Source organism: Panthera leo, chromosome F2 (assembly GCF_018350215.1).
Source record: "Panthera leo isolate Ple1 chromosome F2, P.leo_Ple1_pat1.1, whole genome shotgun sequence".
Classification (NCBI taxonomy): Eukaryota; Metazoa; Chordata; class Mammalia; order Carnivora; family Felidae; genus Panthera; species Panthera leo.
Genome location: NC_056695.1, coordinates 70152425 through 70178568, shown reverse-complemented (window position 1 = coordinate 70178568; position 26144 = coordinate 70152425). Strand labels below are relative to the sequence as shown.

The following is a 26144-nucleotide window of genomic DNA, read 5'->3' as shown; positions in this document are numbered from 1 at the left end:
AAATAAAACTCCTTGCTATCAATAACGCAATTTCTGACTAGGGTCACTTTCATCGTTTGTAAATTTAGAGGAAAAAACACAAACCCCACTAGCTTGGAAGTCAGACAGACCCAGGTTTGAAAAGGGCTCTACCACTTACTGACTGTGTGATCTTAGGCAAATTACTTAACCTTTCTGAGTTTCAGTTACCTCATCAGTAAAATAGCTCTGAAGTGAGATCACTTCATGGCAAACATAGATTTCTGGAACAGATTACATGGAAAGGAAAGGAGGCTACAGACTGTGAAACTTCCCTGCTGTGCACAGCCGGCACATTGTAGGTGCTCAATAAAGGCCATTCTGAATTCATTAGAGGCCAAGCCTCCAAGTTCATGGGCCAGACAAGTCTCGGAAGAGATGTCAATTCTAGAACCACCTAAAAGCACCTACCAGACATCTCCATCTAAAGCCCAAGAAGGGAAAATACCACAGGATTTGGAGAGGTCTGAAATAGGGCTCGGAGACAAGACTGGGAGGTCCCGGTGATGGGCGGCTGGGAGGGAGGTTGAGGAGGAGGGTAAGTGCGAAAGAACTTGTATTTTTGGAGGTGTTTCTTCTATTTAAGGTGTTGCTAACCCCCTGGTTAAACTCATTTTTGATTCTTGGCAGGAAAACACATTCAGGCTAAGCAGTGAGAACAGACCCTAGCTGGGAAAGTACTCACCGACTCTCAAGTCTCTCTTGTTTTACTGCAACTGACTTGGGTTGAACAACTCGATTTGAATAATTGCACTTTGAGGATTTCTAGGGGAAGTACCCAGGGTCATCTTCTGACTGGAGATTCTATGACACGAACTAATTCTGTAAGTCTGGAAGATTCCCCTGGACTGCAATGCATGCGTCCTACAAATACTTTATTGCCCACCCAGTGTGTGCAGATGCTGTGTTAGAGACTGAGGACACGCAGGGAGCAATATGGACACGGCAGAGGGCTTATGAGCACCAGGGGAAGCTTGCAAAACAGAATCACACACGGTAATAAGCACCTGATGGAAGAATGGTAAAATGTGCCCCGGGTGGGTAACTCAACAAAGAGGTGACACTGAGGAGGAGACTGAAGGGTGGAGGGGAGTGTGTGGGTCTCCTGGGGTGGCCAAAGCTCCACAGACTGGGAGGCTTAAAACCATAGAACTTTATTCTGTCGCAGTTCCGGAGGATGAAGGTCTTGAATCAAGGTGTCCATGGGGCCATGCTCCCTCTGACACCTGAAAGGCAAGGTCCTTCCTGGCCTCCCCTAGCCTTTGTGGTGGGCCAGCAACCTTACACACCACATGGCTTGCAGAAGCTTCCCCACCCATGTCTGCCCCTGCTTTCACACGGCCTTCTCCCCATCTGTCCATCTCTCTTACAAAGACACCATGACTGGATTGGAGGCCATCTTGATCCAGAATGACTTCATCTAAACTGGATTATGTCCGCACAGACCCTATTTCCAAATAAGGTCACACTCACAGTTGCTGTGGGTCAGGACTCCAATATGTCTTCCTGGAGGACCCAGTTCTATGTAGTACAGAAAACAGCACAGGTAGGTGAGGAGTCAGCAAAGCCACGAGCTGGAGATGAGCTGGAGGGGCAGGAGATGGCCCCTTGGGGGACACAAAGAAGCCACTGTGAAGAGGGGAAAGTGGGTCCAGGAGACAGAGAGAAACTGTGGGGACTTCGCCAGCTCTTCACGCTCTGAGACGGGCACGCCTCTTCCAGCTCATGCGCAAGTGGGCGTCGAAGACCTTGACATACAGGCAGGGAATCACGGCCCCTGCATCTCCATTGTCTGAGGTACCACGCCGGTGACTGGCAGGCCACCCTGGGGAACTAAGAGTGAGGCAGAAACTTCCTGGCAATGATGTGCTCTCCAGTCTGGAAAACCAGAGGCGAAAAGTACCCCGTTGACTGTACATCACGGCTTGAGTGCATCTTGGCAGGCAGCCAGGGAAGCCAGAAAGTGTCCTCCTTTGCAAAAAACATGGCACCTCGGTTATATATATAAAATATATTTTGGTCTTTGAGAGATATATATACACACACGAACTTTTTATATATATCTTGATATACATGCTATGTCTATATATGATATACATGCTTGAAACTTTCAGCCATATATAAATATATAAAACACATATATTTTATCATATATATATTTACATATATATATGTATGTGTATATATATACACATACATATATATATATACGTATATATATATGTGTATATATATATATAAAACCAAAAGGCTTTTGCTTGAAATAGAGGTTTATTTTCTGTGCCGGCTGTCTTTGGTCTAAGATCATTCATTCATTCCACAAATATTTACAGAGTGCTACCATGTCACAGGTGGGGTTCTCAGTGGGGGCTAAGACAGAAATCCCTGCTCCCCCCACCCTGGAATTGAATCTCCAGCGAGATAAGGGGCACTAATGGATCAACTCACACAATCATGAGGCACGGTACAAGGTGCCAAGAACAACGGAGAAAAATAAAGGCAGGAAAGAGAAGAATGAGAGTTGCAGAGTGGTGGGGGGCGGGGGGGGGGGTACGACGGTGAATGTGAAATAGTGGCCAGGGGAGGCCTGGCTGAGGTGGTAAGGCCAGAAAAAAGGCCCGGAAGAGCTAAGGGAGTGAGCGGTGATGAGGGAGTCCAGCAAGAGCAAGCTGCTGAGCGGAGCTCGAGTGTCTGCGAGAGGGCAGGGGCAGGATGGCAGGTGGGATGAACAGGACAGAAGGAACGAGGGCACGGTCAGGGTAGCGGGGCTGGTTCACATGGGCCTCCCAGACCGTTGCAAGGCCCGTGGCTTTTACTCTGAACAGGATGGGAAGCCTGCGGGGGGGTTTGGAGCAGAAAGGTCATGTGCCCCGGCTTGATTTCCAAGGGTGACTCTGGCTGTTGCTGTGAGAACAGATTGTAGAGGGGCAAAGGGCAGACGCAGAGACCCGTCAGGGGCTGTCGTACTAATGCAGGCAAGAAATGATGGCGGCTGGGACCCAGGTAGGGGCTTTGGGGTGGTGAGAGGGCATGATATTCTGGGTATGGTTTGCTGATGGTCTGGATAGGATAGGTGAGTGATGGGGAGACCAAGGTTAACTGACTCCAAGGCTGAGCGACTGAAGAGTTGGCGTTGTCATTAACAAGGATGGAGAAGACCACAGAAAGGTGGACACGAAGCCAGGGGAATCAGAAGTCTGAGACGCTGGCGAGACTCTCCAGTCTGGAGAGTGTCTGCCTCTGCAGCCTCAGCAAGAGAAACACAGCATGTTGGTCGGGCCCTTGAGAGGCCTCTCCTGCCAGCCTTGACCTAGGGGCCTCCTGTACATCCTCAATTGCAGAGCGTTCTTGAGAGCATCCTTCCCAGGATGACCTGGGAAGAGCTCACAATTCAGCATCCCCCGGGGGAGTCATTCTCACACTCAGCACCTACTAAGTGCCAGGAGCATGTGATCTATGAATAAGACCCTACCACGTACTTACCACCATCACCATCTGAAAAAAAAGAGGAATGTAAGGTACAGAGCGCTAAGTAACCTGTCCACGGTCACACTAGAAGATGGCCGCTGTCTTCACTCTGCACACAGTGATTTCCAGCCAAGGTGGAGGGACTACTACCGGAAGGGCGGGTTTTGTCAAAGCCGGGCTGGTGCTGTGGGGAGGAGACCGGCTGGGGGTGATTTGAGAAGCTCTCTGTTCCTCTTGGCAGCTGTCTTTCCATTCTTACCCCTCCTGTGCCCCTGCGCTTAGGCTGTTGATCGAAAGGCACCACTCCACCTGCACAGCCCTGAAGTGCAATGTTTCCCCGGGGTTGCAACCCCACCTCTGGGCTGTCCTCCATGTTACTCTGAACCCAGGGGCTTCTTCTCCCCTTTCTCCCAGGAGGGGAGGATCTCAGCCGCAGTCCTTGGGCTACAAAGGGTCCAGGCCCGGTACCAGGAGTTAACTGCACCTCCCACGTGTGCACTCTTGACCCGAGGCCACGAATCCAGTTCCTCATGGGAGGGACAAGATGAGTGGAAGGAAGCAGAGACAAGAGGGCACAGGGATGCCCCAGGAAGAGAGACTCAGTGGGAACAACTTCAGATCCAGCTCATGGAAAAGCGTCAGGACTCAGGGAGCAGGACAGAATAGGGTTCCAGGCCACTGCATGGGGCAGACAGAGGCAGCACAGCCTTGTCAGCCACACAGGAGATGAACTGTCTTGGGGGGTGGCCGGGAGGGGAGAGGAGGCGGGGGTACCAAACACCTGGTCACTGACTGTGGGTCAGAGGAAGACAGAAACTCATGCTGGCAGAGGGCGGTGTTTTCTGAAGTTCATCTCTGCGACAAGGGGTCCGGAATGGGATAGAGTATGGGCGAGTCCTAAAGCTTGTGCTAGGCAGTGTCCAGAAGAAAAATGGCACCATGATTAAAAAACCTGCCTGTCTGGGTTTGAATCCTGGCTCTGCCATTTATTTAGATTCTCAGGCAAGTGAATTAACCTCTTATGCCTCAATTTCCCCCATCTCTACAAGGGACGAGAACCCCACCTGCCTCGGGGTTGGTAAGTGGCAAGAAATAACTCCAAGCCTGAAGCCCTGACACGGGGCCTGGTTCACACAGTTGGTCTTCCCGGCTAGTGTATCAGAGGACTATCTGGGCCAGGAGTCAGCAAGCCTTTTCTATAAAGGACCAGAGAGTCAGTGTTTTGGGCTTCGTCAGCCATATAGTCTCTGTTGTGCATTCGTTTTAAAATTTTCAACCCTTTGGAAATGTAAACACCATTCTCAGTCCAAGGTCCTTACAAAAACCGACCACTGACCAGATCTGGCCTGCAGACTGTAATTTCACATTCCCCGGTATAGATGGAGATTGAGCCTGGAGATCCAGATGTGGCTGGGGCCAGGGTCCTGTTGGCTGGTTTCCTGTACCTTACAGGGCTGGGCTAGGGGCAATGGTGGGAAGAGCCCTGGGCACAGGGGGAACAGCAGACTCAGTGATGAGAAGCCTGGACAGGTGATACAGAGGAAATGTGGTAGGACCGGGGACACGGGGAGGGCCAGGCAGGGCTGCTGTGTGCTCTCACTCTGAGCTTGGACCTCACCTGTTGGCATCATGGCATCACAGTCTAAGAGACACAGGAAGCCAGAGCCTCTGAGGACAGCAGGCACTGTGACATTCACAAGAGGGGACTGTTTATCCTCCCCAACATTTATGAACCATTTACCATGTTCCAGGCGCTGTTCTAAGCCATGAACAAGACAGAAGTGACCAGGCTCCACGCCTGGAAGTCCTGGCTGACTTTCTGCACCTTTACTTGCAAGGATGTACTTGTCTCATTGAACCCAGCCTTCATGGGTTCCTGGTCAGTCTCTTCCTTGGGGCATAGGGACCTGGAAGCCTGTTATTCTGTCTTTGTAGAGGGAAAGGAAGAAAAAGATCTGCTGACCATGAAGTGGTAACTAGACAATGACCCCGCCTTGTTCAGCTGGCACCGTGGACAGGGAGCCCTTAGTATGTGGTACCCAGGAAGATCCTTCTCACTGCCCCCAAAATCAAAGTTGTAAGAGGCTCCTAACCGTGGGCCCTGACCATCTAAGGGAGCGGCAACATGTAGCAAAAAGCTGTTGACTATCTCTCTCCCAAACTGAGAAATAAAGGACTTATTATAAAAATAGCTGAGTAGTTACTATGTTTCAGGCGCTTGATCTCATTTAGTCTTCAGAACAACCTGATGTGGTGAAGTATCATTGTTGCCATTTTACAGATTGGAAAATTGACTCCAAGTGAAGGTCACTTGTTATTATGACGCCATAGTGAAGGTGTCCAAGGTCCCTCCATTCACAACAATGAAAAACCTATGCACTCTGTGCCCCAGACACAGTGACCTTCCTTTGGCTCCTGGCCAGCACTTCATCCCTTGGAACCAAGTAGTAAGTTGCATCTAGCACATTATCCTTATTTTATCTTGACTCTCCTCCTGTGAGGAGGCCTAGACTCATTGCAGGACACGTGGCCGATCCCTAATGAATACACCAGCAATTGATGGGTGGCTTGAGTTTCTTCTTACCCAGAAATGAGAGTAACACCACCTTACCCGTGAGAGCTGCAGGGCATTGAGAAGTCTATTCTGAGCATGCTGCAATAGCGTGGCAGAATTAAGGTGTCAAAGGAAAAACGAAGTACTTCAGAGAGGGCATGAAGAAAATGTATTTGAAGCCGGCTGCTGGTTTTCAACTTGTAACTGCCCACACGCCTGCAATCGGGGGGAAATGAAATCCAGCGGACAGGGTGGCCTCGACGTTCAGAGCAGGGGCCACAAGGATTTTCTGTAAAAAGCCAGATAGGATGTAGTTTAGCTTTCGCAAGGCCACAGGTTTCTCTCACAACGATGGAGCTCCATCGCTGCTGCGGGAGATCAGCTCTGGACAACAGGTAAGTGAATGGGTGTGGCCGCGTTCCAATAAAACTTTATTTACAACATCAGGCAGTGGGCCAGATTTGGCTTGTGGGCTGTAGCGTGCTGATTCCTGGTTCAGAGCAGACACAGCGTGTGACTATTTCATGCGAGCCGATGATGCGACAGGCACGCCACATACTTTCTCTCTTTTGAGTGGATGTCTTTTCAATAACAGGTGTTTGCTGTGTGCTCACCACAGGCCAGCCGCTGTTCTCGGCATAGGGTTTCAGTGCAGAAAAAGGCAAAACCCTGCTTACGTGATGAAAACCCTGTCTATGCCCCTCCCCAGGAGAAACCATCACCCCAACTTTCCAGAGGAAGGAAAGAAGCCCAGTGGGGACATCCCAGAGCTTGTGAGGAGCAGAGCTGGGCTTCCAGACCAGATCCCAAACCTCGGGTCTGGCCACGACTTTGTGCCATCCTGCAGTTCGGGACCAAGACCCTGGATTCCAGCCCAGAGGCTGCATCTGCTGAGCACTCTTCCCAAGCTGAGCTAACGTGTGGCTGTGGGCACCTATTGTGGGGCACTGGCCCAGCTTCCAGAAATGCCCCAAAGCAGAAACGATGGGGTGGAAACCACCAGCCTCTGGAAAATGCAAGAGAGGCAGCTCCCTAGGGCACCCCTACACGATGGCCCAGACGTCCCTGAGGACACAGGGGGGCTCTGACGGGGCCCCACCCTCAGCAGCCGCACAGACTGGCCTGGCCGGGGCGGCCGAGGGCCAGGGGACAGAGCCGATGAACACAGCCCTGCTGTCTGAAGGCCCGTCTGCGCAGGGCATGGTGGGAGCCGGCCTGCCGTCCTCTTTTTATGGTTTTATGTGGCTTGGACCCTGAAATAAAAGAGCTCTCTGTGGAAAGGAATGAAGATGGGAAAGGGAGAGAGAGGAGGGATGGACTTTTCTAGAGTTTCCGCTTGGTGCTAGGCACTTGAATTGAACACTTCATCCACACAGAGGGGTGGGTATACAGCGTTGCTCCTGTCTCACAGACCAGGGATTGGGCAAAGTCTTTTTGTAAAGGGCTGGGTAGTAAAAAATTGTGAGTTGTGGGCCATGTGGTGTCTGTCACACCTACTCAACTGTGCCTTAGAGAGTGCAAGCGAGGTATGCACCCCCTGTCGCCATAGAGACAATTCATCAAGGAACGAGCATGGCGGGCTGTCAATAAAATTCCATCTGTAGATACTCTGAATTTCCCATAGTTTTCATGTGTTAGGAAATAGCATTCTTCTTTTGAGTTTTTATTTTTCAAATGTAAAAATGAGGGGCGTCTGGGTGGCTCAGTCGGTTAAGCGTCCAACTTCGGCTCAGGTCACGATCTCACAGTTTGTGGGTTCGAGCCCTGTGTCCGGCTCTGTGCTGACAGCTCAGAGCCTGGAGCCGGTTTCAGATTCTGTGTCTCCCTCTCTCTCTGCCCCTCCCCAACTCGTGCTGTATCTCTGTCTCTCAAAAATAAAAATTAAAAAAAATAATTAAAAATATATAAATTAAATTAAATCAAATGTACATGCAAACATGTAAAGTTTTAAATGTAAACAACATTTGAAAACATAACAACCATTTTCAGTTTCTGGGCTGTACAAAAGCAGCAGTGGGTTGGAGGTCGCCCACAGGTCATAGTTTACTGACCCCTGTCCTACATGATGTCACTGCAGTGTGGGAAGATTCAGTTCATGCCTGGATCACATCCTTAAGTGGGTGACTCAGGAGTCTAACCCGGAACCTAGGTTTCCAAGCCACAAGTACAGAATTCCTAAGGACAGTACGGATGATAGCAAAAGTCTATCTGTTTTTGACAATTGCAAACAGAACCATAAAGGCATTCATTCATTCATTCGATCATTCGATCAATCATTCATTCACTGATCTTTTTAAATGTTCAGGACCATGAGGTAGGAGATGTTCACGTCAAGAGCCTCTTTTAAGCCTTATGACAACTCTTAAGAAGGCTGGCGACTTAACAATGGTCATTCCCATTTCACAGATGGGAGAACAGAGGTGCAGAGAGAAGCCCACATTCATTCCATTTTCCCAGCTGCCTGAGCCTGGTGGGGGTGAGACCTTTCCTTATGGAGCGTGGCAACAAATAAGTCACATACGTAAAACGAGAAGGCTGAAAAGTGGATTTTTAAGGTTGAAAAATATGCACAATTGTTCCAGATGCGGGGCCAGCGGGTGAAGCTCAGGGAGGGGTCCTTTGGGCCGAGCCACATTTTAGCCATCAGAGATGGGCACCTGGGCAGCAAGAAACAGAAAGGACAAGGTCCAAAGTGGGGAGATAGAAGGCTGTGTGGACGGCAAGGGACCTACCAGCTGCGCAAAAGGCACCACAGCCCCTGGGGAAGGGGGGTGGGTTGGCCAGAGGAAGGCCTGAGGCCCCTGCCCGGAAGACAGGATGAGCTGCAGGGCGCTGGGGACTCCTGGGGGCCATCTGCTCTGCTGTGACAATTCAGCAATGGCCAGAGCCTGAGGCTCTCAGTCTGCAGCCCCCTGGGGGCTGGGAGCAAGGCTGAGCCGCTGAGCCCCTCCCTGCAGCCCCGACAGGTGAGGTGGGGGCGGCCCGAGGCCCGAGGCAGTAGCGGCCACCACCGCCTGGCTGGAAGGCAGGCACGGGCTCAGCAAGAGGAGAGCTTGTGATATGTTCGCATGGGCTTTCCTATTGAACCATTCAAGTCTCCCAACCTGATGAAAGGTTGTATCTATTTTTAAAGGTTTGTACACATAAACCACGTGCTATGTTCTCTGCCGACAAGGAACTTGAAGCTTGGAGCAGCGATGCCCTGGCTGTTGGAGGCCAGGGGCCCTGTTCTTTGCTGCCTCCGGGTCCTCATGGCACCCCCTCCGGTGTCTGAGAAACACCAGTGGGGGGCAGAGTTAGGAGGGCAGAGGAAGAGATGAAGGAAAAACAAGGGTCTTGAAGGCGCCGCGACCTTATTGCCTCCCTGGGGAGTAACAAATGTCGTGCTTTGGGAGGGAGTGGGTGAGCGGGCCACTGTGTGACGTGGGAATAGAGGATCACTCTGAGCGAAGGTCAGGCTTCTCCAAAGTGAGAAACAGCCTGAAGACGAGCGGTTCCCTCGACCACAGTGGCACAGGCCGTGCAGGCTGCCAAGGCAAACGCTGAACTTGGCCGGGCATGCGGGGTTGTATGACAATCTCAGCCCTGCCGGGTCACTCCGGAACACGAGGGCAACCTTCGTACCAGAAAAACAAACCCCTGACCGCCTGCCAGCCGGAGGAGTAAACAGAGGGGCGACCGCACCCCAGGGCCCCCCGAACATTGCTCCTTATCCTGCTGGGCTAATAATAACCACAGCAACCAACTCTCACGAGCACGGACACGTCAGGCTCGCGTGCTCAAAGCTTTAGGTGCATTATCTCTGAAGTCATCAGCAAAAGTCCCCGAGTAAGGTGATAAAACCATCCCATTTCAGAGATGGGGAATGTCAGGGTCAGGAACTTACCTTGGATCATCATGCCGTTCGACAGTTGAGCTGGGATAGGAACCCAGGCAACCTGATTCCAGGAGCCGCACCCAAGGTCTCCACGCTGTCAGCAGGCAATTGGACATGGTGCAGTGGCAACGAGGGTCTCAGAGCCTGGGATTACGTGGAGTCAGATCTCAGCTCCCCCGCTTCTAGCTGGAGCTGCGTGATTTCGGATTAACTCTGCTCAGTGTTGTCTCATGGGTAAAATGTGGAGCCTCGGGTCCTAGGGTGGTAATAAGGATGGGGGTGCAGGGTATAAGCAAAGCGGTTGCCAGTAGTTCCTCCATAATGTGTCTGGTCTCATGGGGCCCACAGCCTCTGCCAGAGTAGAGCGTGGGTCCTCCCTGAACCTCAGGCTTCTCTTCAGCTCCCATACAGGGTCACCCTCCCCTCCCGGGGTGTCCTCTCTATTCAGTAAACTCTCAGATAGGGTAGAAAAGCCTAACAAGTTACCCAAAGGCTACCAAAGAAACACATTCTCTGACCACCCAGCCTCAGGCTTCCCTCCCTCCCATCAAAGTCAGCCTTTAACTTCCCACCCTCCTCCATCCAGGGGGACAAAAAGGGAAATGGAAAAGGGGGGAGAGCCATCTGAGTCTTGGAGATGGCTAGTTCCGTAAATACAGAATTACCAAACTGTAGAAAGAATTTTCTTTCTTGCCTGAAAATCTCTCTCCGCTACTCCAGAAACCTCCAGGCCCCCCTCTCCCAGGAAGGGGCATGGGCGATGGAGATCCCTGCATGGAGGTGCACTTTAACATCATTGTTTTCCTTTGTCATCCTGAGTGTTGTACCATCGGGATTCTAAAAGCTTTATTCTTAGAGCGCCTGGAATCTGGCTTCAGCTCAGGTCATGAACTCATGATCAGTGAGTTCAAGGCCCGCATTGGGCTCTGCACCGGCAGTGTGCGGCCTGCTTGGGATTCCCTCTCTCCCCCCTCACTCTCTGCCCCTCCCCCAGTCATGCTGTCTCTGTCTCTCTCAAAATAAATAAAAATAAACTAAAAAAAAAAAAAAAGCAGTATTCTCCAAAGGCACCCAGATCTTCTCCAGTTTGTAAAAAAGGGTCCAGTGTGGGCATGTGCGCACACACACACACACACACAAACACACACACACACACACACACAAGTTTCAAAGCTCTCTCTTTGGTCCTGGCATGCCAGGCTCTCTGAACTCATAAGTTCCCTGCCCTTCGTGAAATTATTTCCTAAATAGGTTTACAGATAGGACCATATTTCCTTCATCTTTTACCTTCCCTGTGGAAATTCTCATTTATCTGCGAATCTGTGTCACTGAGAAAGAGAGAGGGAGAAGGTAGGCAGGAATGACTATACTCTGATAGGTATGCACTTTTCCAGCTACGCCCCCCACCCTGCTTGGCAAGGTTGCCCGTTAATTATCTGCATCCCTAGCACCCTGCAGATTCTGGGAGGGCAGGGGCAATGTTGAGTCCTTTATCCCGCGGCCTAGCACAGCAACTATGAAGATCAAGTCTCGGACCGATGTTTGCTGAACGCGTGCAGGGAGGGAAGAGAGAGGCCGTGGGAGAGAGAGTTTCAAGGGTGCACGGTTGCTCCACTCCCTTCCATGGGTTAATTCCCCGCCCTTGAGCAAATCTCTAGCCATCTTCTCCTGACCTCAGAGGTCCCTCTAGGGCTCTCAGCCTTTTCTTCTTAGTCGGGCCACTTGGAGAACAAGCTGGTACAGTGTCTGCCTCCCAGGGTCAGAGCCTGGCTGTGCCTTCTCAGCTCCTTGGACGTATGCCCTTGCCCTTCCCCCGGGAGCATTGCAGAATGAACACCGTCCACTCCCGGGCACAGTCCCGGGCCTTCACAAATAACATCTATGGAGCATCCAAACCTGCAGAGGACACATCCTCTCAAGTGCACACACAGCATTATCTACGACAGACCCTATGCTCGGCCATAAAATAGGTCTCTTATACATTTCAACGGACTGAAGTCACCCATCACTCAGAGAGGACAACGGGAATAAATCAGAAGTCAGCATGAGTCGATACAGGGAAAATCCCCCAAGTGTTTGAGGAGACTCTCCCAGTGCTTGACACGGGGCACGTCCTGAATAATTTCTGCCCTGGTATCTTCCTCCACCACAGTTTCAGTCCCTGTGCTGCCATGAACAGGGGAGGCCAACGTCATGGCTGCTGTCCCAAGCACGGCACTGGCTGTCTGGTCTGCACAATGAGCTGGGACTGCGATTCAACCTGGGAGCACCCTCTGAGCCCCTCGGCTTTTTCCAGATCCATCTTCAAACAGGAAGGTCTCTGCCTTGCTGCCAAATGGAGTGCACCCACCCACCCCTGTGAGGAACCCAATCTTCTCAAGGGCCTGCCCAGCATCAGACTCCTGGATGATGGATCTCACTCTATTCATTCAGAATATTCTATGGCAAACAAAGTGAAGTTTATTTTGTTCAGGGACTTTAACTGACGCTCCTTGAGGAAAACATGAAAACAACATATCAGAAATGCCTGCTTTCTTTTGCCTGCATTTTAGGGGGTGCCCATGACATTGGCAATACAGTCAACCAGAAAGGAACTCAACCAGCCAAGTCATTCGAGGTACATGATGACAGTGGCCGTGACATCCTTGGATTGGAGAATGAAGTGGGATCTGAATTTCACTTAGGGGTTTGCTTGAACTTTTGAAGGCCAAAAACCTGATCCATGTTTTTAGCTCATGATATAAATGGGCAATTATGGTGCTGATAATCCACCACCCTCGAGAGCCAGAAGGTGAGGGAAGCTGTTATTGGCAGGAATGGGCAGTATGTAAACATTTCGCCAAGACAAAGCTGGTTGGAGCATTCTTCTCCTATAAGTCAGGATCAAGGTCTCTTAGATAGGAAGGAGTGGGAAATTAAGACCTTAATTAAAGCACACCCCAAGGGGCTGGTTGGTGACAAAACCTCCTCAGAACTCCGTCCACATAAGGTTTCCAATGGGGTCCCATCCAGAGAGCAGGTTTCAGAGGCAAGAGTCGAGTCTGGTTTTGTCATCTTCTAGCTGTGGGGCCAGGGGGACGTGGTTTTACCTCAGCTTCCTCATCTGTACAGTGGGGACGAGAGTGAAAGAACCTACCTCAGAGGGTGGTTGTAAGGACGAGATGCGATGATGCACAAAGACACTGAACAAGAACCTCACATGTAATAACAGACAGTCTAGGGCCCTTATCGTGTGATCTAAGCAAACACACTTCATGTTCAGGACAACCTTGAGAAGTAAGTTATCGCCTTTCATAGATACAAAAATTAAACCCCAGGAAAGCAAAGAAACTTGTCCAAGGACCCAGGTCGTAAACTGTAGAGGGGGGATTCAGACTCAGGTCTAACCCTAGAGCCTCAGGAAACTTCCAGTCTAAGAGGAGCGACCCACAGAAACACCACACCAGCACCTCCAGGAGGTCCAGCCAAACTGCCCCAGGGGCAAGGTGCCAGACTCACCCTGTAGGAACAAGGGTTAAGATGCCTCATGTCAGCTGGACCTTGGAAGACATTTTGGTTTTCACCAAGGAGAAGAGGAGGTAAGAAGAACCTGATCGGTGGAAAACTCACATTGGCAAAAGAAAGAAGGTACAGAAAAGGAATTCTGTTAAGTGAGACCGGAAAGACAGCCGTGCTGAGCACTGGGCTGGCTGGAGTCTCATGTGAACTCACGTCTGCATTCTTGGAAACACCCTGATCGGCAGAGCGATGTGGTTAAGAGCACAAGCTCTGTGTCTGATGGATTGCTGACCTACTAACGCCGTGTGACTTTGAGCAAGAGTCTTAACCTCTCTGGTCCTGAAGGGGGCTCACCTTGCAAATGAAGGCTGTACTGGCCAAATGGGGCATTCCGTATGAAGGCTAAGCCTCAAGCCTGCTAGCATGCTGACGCTTCTTAACGTGTCTGCTCCCTTAGATGTAGTCTGAGTCCCCTCTGCCATCATTCTGCCCCCTGCCCAGACCCCTTTTGCTCACTGGATGGCATGTCACAAGGCACTACTAGTTCATGTCAAAAAAAAAAAAAAAAAAAAAGAAAAGAAAAGAAAAGAAAAGAAAAGAAAAGAAAAGAAAAAGACTCAAAACCTGAAGAGAAATGGGGCTCAGTCTGTTACTATTACTAGAGATGAGCCTTCCACTAACAGCTTATCCTCTTACAGCCAAAACTGGGGATCTGACTTCATCCCTCGTGCAAAATATGTTTTTGCTGAATAACTGTGACCGATAGCATTTGAACTCTCCCATTTGAGAGCAGCCTGGGGAAGACAGTTTGTGCCTGGACCACAAGGGTACCTCTACTGGTCTTTGTGTTTCTCGTGTCAAGCAGAATGACAGGTTGGAGACTTTCCGAAGAAGGCACATTCGCTTCAAGCTTTCCTCTCATTCCGCCCAAACTCAAACTTGGGGATCTAATTCTGTGCCTGGGCTTACCTAGGCGTGTGTGATTCTTGGAACCAAAGATCCCCAGACACACATCTTTTCAAATTTCACCTTCCCCAAATATGGATGCATCCAACAAGTGGCGCTCAGTCGTTTAATTGAAGGCATTTCTTCCTCTCTTAATGACACGTAAATTAACAGGGAGTCGTGCAACTGGTAGCATCTCAGATTTGAGGAAACACAGCATGTGCTGGGAACCAGACTAGGTTTGCAACAAAACCTGCTTCTGCTCTACAACAACCACATGAATGTAGATGGTCACCCCTAACTTACACGTGAGAAATCAGACGACCAGGGTGTTAAAGAAACATTCGCTCATAGTGCTTAGTACGGGGGGAGAGAGTGTGGGCGGGGGTTCTGCTGAGTTCCAATTATCGCACAACTCAGCATCAGAAAACACCATCGCTTTAGGCCGCTCGTGAGCTTCTGGTCAGGAATTTGGGAAGGGCTGGGCTGGGCAGTCGTGACTTGGGGTTTCCCCTGCCCTTGTAGTCAGATGTCAGCCGGGCTGTGGTCATCTGAAAGTGCAAAAGGTCTAAACGTCCAAAATGGCAGTTTGTGCGGCTGTCGGCCAGCACTGGGGGCTGAGAGCTCAGCTGAGACCACACGCCAGAGCACCAGCACTTGGACTCTTCAGCACCCCGGCCTCGGTGCTTCCCACGGAGCGAGTAAGGAGATCTGGAGGGAGCTGCGTGAGCCTTTGCAGCTCCGCTGCCTGGAGCCATGACAGGACTCCAGGAAAGGACGTAGATCCCGCCTTTCAATGGGGAGAATGTCAAGAAACGGGGCCCCTTTGTTTTCGAACCATCACAGATGAGAACCATCGCCTGACTGGTACAGACACCAAAACGTGACACTGCTTGTCTGGTGCCCAGAAGCACAAGAAGGGAACGGGAGCCAGATGCGAGGGAGACGATGCTAAGACAAATGCGGGTGGAGTCATCCAGTCACCTGCGCGTCCAGGGGGGTTCCCTTGGGGACGTTAATCACCGACCCAGTGTTGTTCCCGCTGTTCGGAACCTGTCTGTAGCTTTCCGAGAAGCAGGTGCAGAGCCGGCTTCGCGAGTTTACAAGAGACATCAGGCTTAGGGCTTTGTCAGATATACCCTGTTTCCACCCCCAAAAGGCCTTGCCTAGTTTAATATTTACTGAGCACCAGCTGCAGAATATTCTGGGGCCTGGGAATACCTGAATGAACAAAACAACATACTTTCCTCACAGGGCTTGTATTCTGCTGGGAGATGCAAAAAGTCACCAAATCTGTAATAATGTCAGCAAGACATGAGAACTATGGAGAATGACAGCAAGTGAGGCCTGGGGGATACTGTAGTGGGGGACGATGGTCAGAGACGGTCTCCCTGGGAGTTGACATCTGAATGGAGATCTGAATGCAGTGAGGAAATGAGCCAGGTATCCAGGGGAAAGAATGTTCCGGAAAAGGGGACCATTCCGTGCTAAGGCCCTGAAGGCAGCCTGCACTTAGATGTGTTTGGTCTATAGCAAGAAGACCAGTGCGGAGAGTGGAGTGAGCAAGGAGAAAAGGAAGAAAGCGAGGGCCTGGGGTCCACGCAGGGAGGGCCGTATAGGGCACAAGAGGAATTCTGGATTTTATTCTAGGTGGGGTGGGACTCCGCTGAAGGGTTTTGAGCAGGTGAGTCCCAGGATTTGGGTTACATTTTGAAAAGATCTCCCTGGCTGCTGAGAGAGGAGGGAGGGGAGGGTAGAAGCCAGGCCCGTTTGGAGGCAGGCTACTGCAGTGGTCCAGGCAGAAGGGGGAGACAGCCTGGTCTGTAAAGTCACCGGAAGAGGGGATGAGAAGGGGTGAAATGGACACACATTTTGAAGGAAGATATCACCAGATTTGCTAATGGACACATCTACCAGTTGATTTTTTAACCTCACAAAAGATGTTTCCAAGAAACATTTAGCCCATGCCCAAATTCAACCCTGATCTCTACAGAGGGTGGCAATGTGTGTGGTGGAAAGTGGGAGAGACCCAGGGCAAGCCAGCTCCCTTACACGCCGGGCAGGGGTCTGTCTCATCCTCGTGGCAAAGAAGGAAGGGCCTGGAAAGCAGGCATCTCCCCTTCCTTCCCACCTCGCCCACCCTGCCCCTGCAAGATATGAGGTTCAAAAGAATAAGCCACTGGCTGGAAAGACCCTTTCAAAAAGGAGTTCGAGAAAGTCTAGAGCCTTCTAAAAGGGCTGTCGGGGAGATCACACCCATTTGCATGGGCAAGTTTGGGTATTTTGGTCATTCGCTTCATGACACGACTTTGTGGCCACAGCCTCTCCTCCTGCACAAGTCAGTTCTCTAAGGGGCCCTTTCTGTCAAAAAGAAACCACCACTGGGGCTGCTTTGAGACAGACTTTAGGGGGAGTTTCATGCTCCATGAGACTCAGTGGTGAAAGGGTCAAGAGTCTGTTTCAACACAAGTGGCCAGATGATTAGATCAAGATCCAAACCCAGGCCTATAATAATGGTTTCCTTTCTTTTCTTTTCTCTTTTCTTTTTTTTTTCCTCTTCTTTTCTTTTTTCTTCTCTTCCTTTCTTTTTTCTTTTGGATAAACAGGTACATAGACACTATGGGTCAGGCAGTGTTCTAATCATTGTATAAAATATTTAGTCACATGAGGTTAAGAACGACCATTATCCTTCATTCAATACTCACCACACCTTTGCTGAGCATTTTGCAGACGAGGCCAGTGAGTCACGGAAGAGCTAAATGACTTGCCAAGGCCCTATACCTAGTAATGGTGGAGCCGAGATTGGAACCTGGGACTTCTGGCTCTGGAATTTGGGCTCTTAACCACGGTACTAGCCCAACACAGCCCGACACTGGCTGTGCTTTGGCGGAAGTCTGTGTATCCATTCGAAACGTTTTCCGCTGCAAATGAAAGACAACTTGGAGTGACGTAAAGAAGCGGCCGTTGTTTCGATAACAGTCTGGATGTAGACTCCTGTCTTGGGCTGGTGGAACAGCTCAACCGTGCTATCAAAGATCCAGGCTTTTTCTGTCTTATCTGCTCTGGCATTTCATTCTGTTGACTTGTCTCCTCATGCTTGCAAGATGGCTGCTACACCTCCAGGTATCTTACCCTAGATCCAGGCAGAAGAAAAAGATAAGAATGAGCCTCCTTTGTGGGGCACTTTGTCTTTTTAGTTGGAAAGTTGCCCACTCCCTAGCACATTTCCCCTCACAAAATTAGACCTTGCCTGCCATTTCCATATCTGGTTTATACCAATTTTGATTCATCTCATTCAGCTGGGATTGGAAACCATCTTCCCTGAGGCCTGGGCCCTCTTCCATACCACCTCCACATATCACAGTTCTATGCGGTGGGGAGGCAATGGCTATTGAGGAGACAACGCATACCACTTGCCACAGTGGGTTTTCCTCTCCCCCTTCCACATGGGCACACGGCAGCTCAAAGTCGCAAAGTCAAGACTACGTGACTAGTGAAATGGTAGACCCAGAATATTAACCTCGATCCGGCAGACTAAGTCACCAGCTCTTAACCATGGTGCGGTACGTTGTTGAGTGGAGTCAAGAACGGATGGGCACACATTTGGCTTTATCGCTAATAGTTGTGGAAGCTTGGGAAACTCAGCCAGCCTCCCTAAGCCTCGAACTTCTTATCCCTGAGAAGCCGCCATTGTGGTTAGCAATGGTACCTAACCAGAGGGTGGCTATGAGGGTAAATGAATTAATATATGTAAAGAACCTGACAACACTAAGCCATCGATAATTCCTGGCTGTTATCAGTGTTGTCCCTTATTATTGCTGTTGCTATCTTAATGCCATGAGACTCTGTAGACACAAGGCGCTTGTCCTCGAATGAAATACCACTTGGGGCATCCCTGGCTGACGTGGTGGTACTGACTAGCGGGTGGACTTGAAAGTAAGGAGAAGGTGTTCACTGTAACACTGAGTGTGGTTTCAAAGCCCTGATGTTTGCCTTGCTTGAATTTAGTGATCCAGGTCCTGGCCACTCAAAATACGGGTCCACCATCTACAAAGCACAACAGTTGTTCTCAGGACATGCAGAGGTCCAGAGGTCTTCAGAGTTCCTTTCAGCAATACAACTGGAGGATGCTAAACAGAAGGAGAAGCTAGTAACTCCCAACCCAGGAGCTATTTGGAGGATTAACTGTGTTAGTGGCATTATAACTAAAAGTGCTGAATAAATGTGAAAAAATAAAGCTTTGGCAATTTCTTACAAGGCAACAATAGTCTTACTACGGGATGCAGCGATCATGTTCCTGGGATCTACCCAAATGAGTTGAAACTTATGCCCTCTCAAAACCCTGCACGCAACAGGACACCTGGGTGGCTCAGTTGGTTAGGTGTCTGGCTTCGGCCTAGGTCATGATCTCCCCATTCCCAAGTTCAAGGCCCGTGTCAGGCTCTGTGCCAACAGCTCAGAGCCTGGAGCCTGTTTCAGATTCTGTGTCTCCCTCTCTCTCTCTCTCTCTCTCTCTCTCTCTCTCTCTGCCCTGCCTCTCTTTAATAAATAAATAACGTTAAAATAAAATTCAAAAAAGAAGAACGAACGAAGAAACCTGCACACAAATGTGTATACCAGCTTCACTTCTAATTGCTAAAACTTGGAAGCAACCAAGGTGCCCTTTAGGAGGTAAATAGACACAAAAACTGTGCTACATCCAGACAAAGGAAATTATTCAGCACTAAAAAGAAATGAAGCATCAAGCCACATAAAGACATGGAGGGGGCTTAAATGCATATTTACTGAATGAAAAACGCCTAACAGAAAAGGCTACATACTGTATGAGTGAAACCGTATGATATTCCGGAAAAGGCAAAACTACGGAGGCAGTCAAAGATCAGTGAGGCTGCCAGGGGTTTGGGAGGAAGGAGGGACAGATGGACAGGTGGAGCACAGAGGATTTTTAGGATGGCACAACTCTTCTGCACGACAATGTCATGGTGGGTACGTGACGTTTTGCACTGCTCAAAAATCCACAGAACCATGCAACGGAAAGAGTGGACCCTGAATATAAAGTATGGCCTTTCATTCATCATAATGTATTAATATTGGGTCATAAGTTGTAGCGAATGTACCACATGAACCCAAGATGTTAACAATATGGTGGGGGCAGGGGATTGGTATACAGGAACGCTCTACTTTCTACTCGATTTTTTATAAACCTAAAATTTCTCCCAAAAATAGTCTATTGGGGTGCCTGGGTGGCTTAGTCGGTTGAGCATCTGACTTCAGCTCAGTTCACGACATCATAGTTCATGGGTTCAAGCCCTGGGTAGGGCTCTGCGTGAACAGCTTAGAGCCTGGAGCCTGCTTCGGATTCTGTGTCTTTCTCTCTCTGTCCCTCCCCTGCTTGTGCTCACTCTCTCTCTCACACAAAAATTAAAAAAAATAATAATAAATTTAAAAAATATTAAAAAAAAATAATAAAGTCTATTGAGGCACCTGGCTGTCTCAGTCAGAAGAGCACACAACTCTTGGTCCTAGGGTGGTGAGTTCGAGCCTAAGGGATTACTTAGTATAGGGATTACTCAAATAAATAAAACTTAGTAAGTTTATTAATGAATGAATGAATGAATTTTTTATTAGTTTTCTTTATTTTTGAGAAGCAGAGAGAGACAGAGCGTGAGTGGGGGAGAGGCAGAGAGAGAGAGGGAGGCACAGAATCCGAAGCAGGCTCCAGGCCCTGAGCTGTCAGCACAGAGCCCGATGCGGGGCCCAAACTCATGAACGGTGAATTCAGGACCTGAATGCTCAACCAACTGAGCCACCCAGGCGTTCCAGTAAGTCTATTAATTTAAATATCTGTATCTATATTGCTAGGCAGATAGATAAAGTTTAACAACTTTCATATCTTTTGATCCAAGGATTCCACTTCTGAGATTCTCTTGAGATACAGGACATACTAGAAGGAAAACTTCATTTACAGAAGGGAGAAGAGTAAGCAGCCTGAAGTTGCTCCCCAGCACCCACATGGATAAAAGCAAATTAAAAAATGGTAGTTGAAAGTGTTCGGAAGTAACACAGACAATGCTTGCAGAAAAATGCCCATGGGGAAAAAAGTAAGAGCTTCCTAAGATAACTGTGGGAAAAACTTTGTATAAAACAACACAAATGGCTTCCAGCACCTTGATAATGCAATTGTTCTCACGCTATCTGGGGCCATGAGATTATGGATAGCTTTTTTCCTTCTTTTTCCAATTTCTTCTAATATTTTAAACATGTACATTTATTTAAATATATTTAAAGGTCTATGAATCGTTTAGCAAGGGGAGAAATGACAAGAGCTGGTCGGTGTTCTTAGTACTTGGATAAATTGTAAGTCATTTGGGTAACTCACTGAAAGTCACATTGCTACACAGCTGGGGTTGCAGACATTCATCCAAAGCACTTGCCATCTGAAGCTGGGGCTTAGTCAAAAAGATACTATTTAGAGACAGTATAGTCACCCTGGGATGCCGAGCACACAAAGATATGTGGGAAACAGAAATTCAGATGCCGAGCATACAAAGATATATGGGAAGCAGAAATTCAGAGACCAAGAGAGAAGGTTAAGAATCTTACTCACTCACTCACTCACTCACCCACACAGCAAGCCTTTATTTACTAACTGTTTACTAGAAGCCAGGCACAGGGTCGGGAGGAGGCACTTCTAAATAAAATCAAACCTCGGACCTTAAGAACTTCTGGTCCAGTCTCCCCAGAATCCCATATTTCCACACTAAATACCTTTAAATGGTGGAAAAGCCCACTAACTGTATAAAAACCAGCATAAACTGGGACTCAGCATGTGGTTCCCCTAAGCTGTCTCAACACACTGCCTCTCCGGAAGGCAGGAACCAGCCCTACAACCTGCAAGATAACTACCTCCCCATGCTTCTTCACTTATGCTTTTACTTTTAATGTTTATTTATTTTGAGGGGGAGAGAGAGAGAGAGAGAGAGAGAGAGAGAGAGAGAGAGAGAGAAAGGATCCCAAACAGGCTCCACTCTGCCAGCGCATCGCCCGACATGGGGCTCGAACCCACGAACCGTGAGATCATGACCTGAGCCAAGATCAAGAGTCGGATGTTCGACCGTCTGAGCCACCCAGGCACCCCCCACTTAAGCTGACTTTTTAGGGTCAGGAAATTTACTTCTGATTGTACCTCCCACCCCAGCCCCACAACATCAAGCATTTCAGATCAAGTATCTGTGAATCATAGGTCAGGTTGAGTCATTCTTAAAATTTCCAGGCTGTGAATTAAAACTATATTGATCACTTGGCAGTGGATCAAACAGACAAGAGACAATGTGACTTACTCTGCAGGTATCTGTAACAATGCAAAGCGGATTTGCAAGTATTGTATTGAAATGGAGGTGGGGGTGAGATGGGCTGACAACTTTGCAGGGAGTGAGGGCTGGTAAATGGATGGGGCCCTCAGTTCCTTTACCCTCTGGTTTCAGATAAGTATCACGCTGATGGTTGTCTCTCCATTCACCGCATTGCCTTTTTGTTTCATTTTGGTTAATGTGAACTACATTTATGGTAGACTTTTGGCAACTGCCACAGATTCAGAACCTATAAAATTGTTTTCCAGGGAAAAGGGAAGGGAGGGCTTGAGCACCTCCTACGGGGTCTCATTCCCTCTCTTAGATGGGGCAGGGCTCGGCGGCTGGGTGGCCCCGTCGGTTAAGCGTCTGACTTCAGCTTGGGTCATGATCTTGTGGGCTCATGGGTTCAAACCCCGCCTCGGGCTCTGTGCTGACAGCTCAGAGTCTGGAGCCTGCTTTGGATGCTGCGTCTCCCTCTCTCTCGGCCCCTCCCCCGCTCATGTTCTCTCTCTCGCTCTCACTCTCTCACTCAAAAATAAACATTAAAAAAAATTTTAAAAAAGACGGAGCAGGGTAGGAAGGGGAGGCTGCTCAAGTTCCCTGCCCCAGAAGCTTTTGGGGGAAGAGTCCCCCAGACTGGTACCAGCCTACACACAAGGGAATCAGAAACAGCAGCTCACAGAGGGTGGAAAACAGCAGGAAAGCTGACCCCCACAGAGACCTTGCGGGGCCACGGCACCCACACGGTTTTACACCCTCTTACCACGACCTTTCCCCTGCACTATCACACTGCCTCCAGGCCCGTGTGTCATGCCAAAACAAGGGGCCAGAACCGTCACCCCGTGTGGGAAAGCCTGGCTGGGACCACCAGGGAAACCCACCTGTGTGTGAGTCAGACCCTCGTGTCCTGCGTCTCGAAGCAGGGGTACACGTCAACGCAAGCTTCAGGGCCCAGGCGGGAAACTCTACCTCTGAATCATGACCGCGCAGAACCTTCTCTGGGCCTCCCTTGGAACCCACTGAGGGTCTTTACTGGGAGCGAGGGCGGCTGCACAAGTCTCATGTGAAAAGGTGATCTGAGGGGTTTTGGTGGTCTTTTTGGTCAGTTCACAAGATGAACTAGGTGCAGGTGACGCAGCTCAGAAACGCCAGAGAAACACGAGCAAGTGTGGTTTTTAACTTTCTTTTTTGGTGGCTATTCAGCTAATTTGAAGTCATAGTATTAACAGATGGAAACCCAGAGAAGGTTAGTGACTTGTCTAAGAACTAGACAAGCCTGGAGGGAGAGCTCAGGGGCCCACAGTCTCCTTCCCCAACCCCATGCTGCCTTGCTTAGAACCGAAAGATCACACAAAGCAAAGGGGACAAGAGTATCCATTTTAATTGGATCATAAAGTAATAGGAAAGAAGAGTAAGATCCAAAGGCAGGACATTATGGACTTTTTGACTTCTACTCAGCTAAAAGCTCTGGGCTAAATCTCTACTTAAAATTTTGTAAATCTATTTCAATGAAAATATAACAAAGTATATTTAATCACTTGAAACTTCAAACGTATTTTAAAGTATTAAAAAAAATTTTCTTAATGTTTATTTATTTATGAGAGACAGAGAGAGACAGAGCATGAGCAGGAGAGGGGCAGAGAGAGAGGGAGACACAGAGTCCAAAGCAGGCTCCAGGCTCTGAGCCCGACACGGGGCTCAAACTCACAAACCATGAGATCATGACCTGAGCCGAAGCCAGATGCTTAACTGACTGAGCCACCCAGGAGCCCCTTCAATGTATTTTAAAATTGCCTCTTCCCCATCTTGACACACAGTGAAGAGTAAGCTAATATGTTCTACATAGGAATCCTGGGGCAGTGTGTGCGTAAGCCCTATAAATCACAGTCTAATAGCTGAGAAAGGCTCACTGAGCCCATTGTGCAGATGAGAAAAAACAGGTCCAAGGAGAGGCAATGACCTGCCCAAGGAAATTCAGTGGGCCACCATCACAGCCAACACTGTATCTCACATCACTCGCTACAGAGACCTATGCAACTCCCCACGCCCCGTGCACTTCCCTAGCTTCTGCAGGCAAGGGAATTCAGGTCCCTCTGGCAATCCTTAGCATTTCACATGATTCCGTCTACTGGTCTGGCATAATCTGCAAAGCAGCTGGCTGATTTTCATGAAATGTGTTGTAGCTACCAAAAGATATAGCAGTGGACACGGTTAGTTTCTCGACATGTACATAAAGGATCCCAAACTGTAGCGCTCATGAAAGCAGATGATGAATTTATTTATTTGGGGTGCCTGGGTGGCTCAGTCGGTTAGGCGTCTGACTTTGGTTCGGGTCATGATCTCGCGGTTTGTGAGTTTGAGCCCGCATCGGGCTCTGTGCTGATAACTCAGAGCCTGGAGCCTGCTTCGGATTCTGTGTCTCCCTCTCTCTCTGCCCCTCCCCCACTCACGTCTGTCTCTCTCTCTCTCTCTTAAAAATAAATAAAACATTTAAAAAAGGGAAAAAAAAGAATTTATTTATTTGATCCAAATAAAAGGTATATCCATACGATGTAATAAAACTGGGTGGCAGTTACAAAGAATAAGGCAGCTGCCATGGATAGCACTCTTGGGTATATTGATGAGTGGGAAAAGGCAAGTGACTGGTTTATCAAGGGCTACAAAAATAGTTATGTGTGTGTACATGCACATAAATACATTAGAAATGTCTACAAGCATGTGCCCCCAAGAAACAACCCAAGTGGAGTTGATAAAGAAACAAGGATAGGGACCCAGTGATTAAAAAGAACTTTAATTTTATTTGAAAAGCTTTTTTTTTTCAAGGTGATAACATTCATTTACTCTTTGTGTAATAAATGACTGATTTTTTACAAAAAGAGAAAAATAGGGCTTTACTCATGTACCTCCATACCCAACCTGCTACTTGAGCACCTCCCACTCCCGGGTGAGAGGAAAGATTGTCTGCTTGGTTCATGTCATGAGGCAGGTGACGTGTGCTGTGGGGACGGAAGGAAACAGTACAGGGATTTCTGTGTTCCAGGGGAGATTCAGAGGCTGAAACAGAGTCCTCAGCAAAATTCTGTCAAGGCCTGCCATCTTGAACACAGTGATGATGACAATGGTTTCCAAATGGGCAAAACTTTGGCAATTTCAAAGGAATTTCAATCGTTTTTGACTTTAGTTAGAGTTCACAACGGAATATGTGACAGCACAAAAGATAGTCTGTGGTTCCCAAAATTTCACCCCACAGAGGGAGATGGTTTTGGTGCTTTTTAAAGGCACCGACTCTTTGGCTGTTTTTATCGGTACATATGGCTTACTCTGCTAGGCTAGAAATGGCCTCCGCCAAAATTGCTGTTTTGATTTGGATTTCCAAAAATAACTCACGAAAAGCCTATCGTATGAGGAAGATGGTCACACCCAACTCTGGGGAGGAAAAGGAAAAGCATTTGATTTGAATCACTTAAGAGCGGAAACTGAGAGCATGTATCTCCTTGTAGCAACTACTACATAATTATCCATCCTAATGGAATCCTTTCAAAACCAAGGCGGTTCAACAAGAAGTTTAATGGAAAATACAATTTCAGGGCCAACTATTCTGTCAAAGCCACGTTAAATGAAGACAGCTCAGCAGTGACCAAATCCTGCTCAGGTATCACGTGTTACGGGTGAGGGGTGGGAGGGGGTGGGTGTTCTCCTACATGGGGGAAACGTGGCAATGTGCTAGGCTCCTCTGTCCAGTTCAATGTGTCCTCTAGTCACTGGACACAGGGATTCAATTCTCTCTGGGTCAGTGTCACTGCTGGGCCTCTCCCCTCTGTCAAGTGTTTTCTGGTCTTCCTAAGAGAAGAAGCCAGCGTTAAAAATGCCAGAGATAAAGACAGAGAGAGAAGAGAAGAGGACCCTTACCATCCAACCTGTTCATGAGCGCAAAGACAGATCCCATTCCAGACACAGGCTCGTGGAGGACAGCACTGATGGAAAATGGTCTTCACCACTTGGGACGCTCCTCTGTGTCACTTAGCTGTGTGACCTCTGCTGAGTTACTTAACATCCCTGAGTAGCAGTTCTCTCACCTGAAAAAAAAAATCACATATATATATATATGTGATATCACATATCATATATATGATATATATCATATATATATGATATATATCATATGATATATATCATTTATATATATACATACACACACAGACACCTGGGTGGCTCAGTCAGTTGAGCGTTTGACTTCGACTCAGGTCATGATCTCCCAGTCTGCGAATTCGAGCCCTGCATCGGGCTCACTGCTGTCAGCACAAAGCCCATTTCGGATCCTCTGCCCCCTTCTCTCTGCCCCTCCCCGCTCGTGCTTTCTCTCTCAAAGATAAATAAAACTATGGCATATGTGTGTGGGTCAGCTGTACCAGCAGCACTTGGAGCTCACCAT

The 26144-nt window shown here is 48.7% G+C and overlaps 1 long non-coding RNA gene across 1 annotated transcript in view; it reads right to left on the bottom strand.

Annotated features, from left to right (window-relative positions):
* LOC122211184 overlaps nucleotides 1-26144 on the bottom strand; it is a 273720-nt gene that overhangs the window by 14240 nt on the left and 233336 nt on the right. Inside the window, exons 4-7 of the long non-coding RNA XR_006198546.1 lie at nucleotides 25622-25788; nucleotides 17066-17493; nucleotides 9927-10173; nucleotides 6098-6329 (exon numbers count right to left, since the gene is read on the bottom strand). This is a non-coding gene — a long non-coding RNA (uncharacterized LOC122211184). The remainder of the gene's footprint in view (nucleotides 1-6097; nucleotides 6330-9926; nucleotides 10174-17065; nucleotides 17494-25621; nucleotides 25789-26144) is intronic.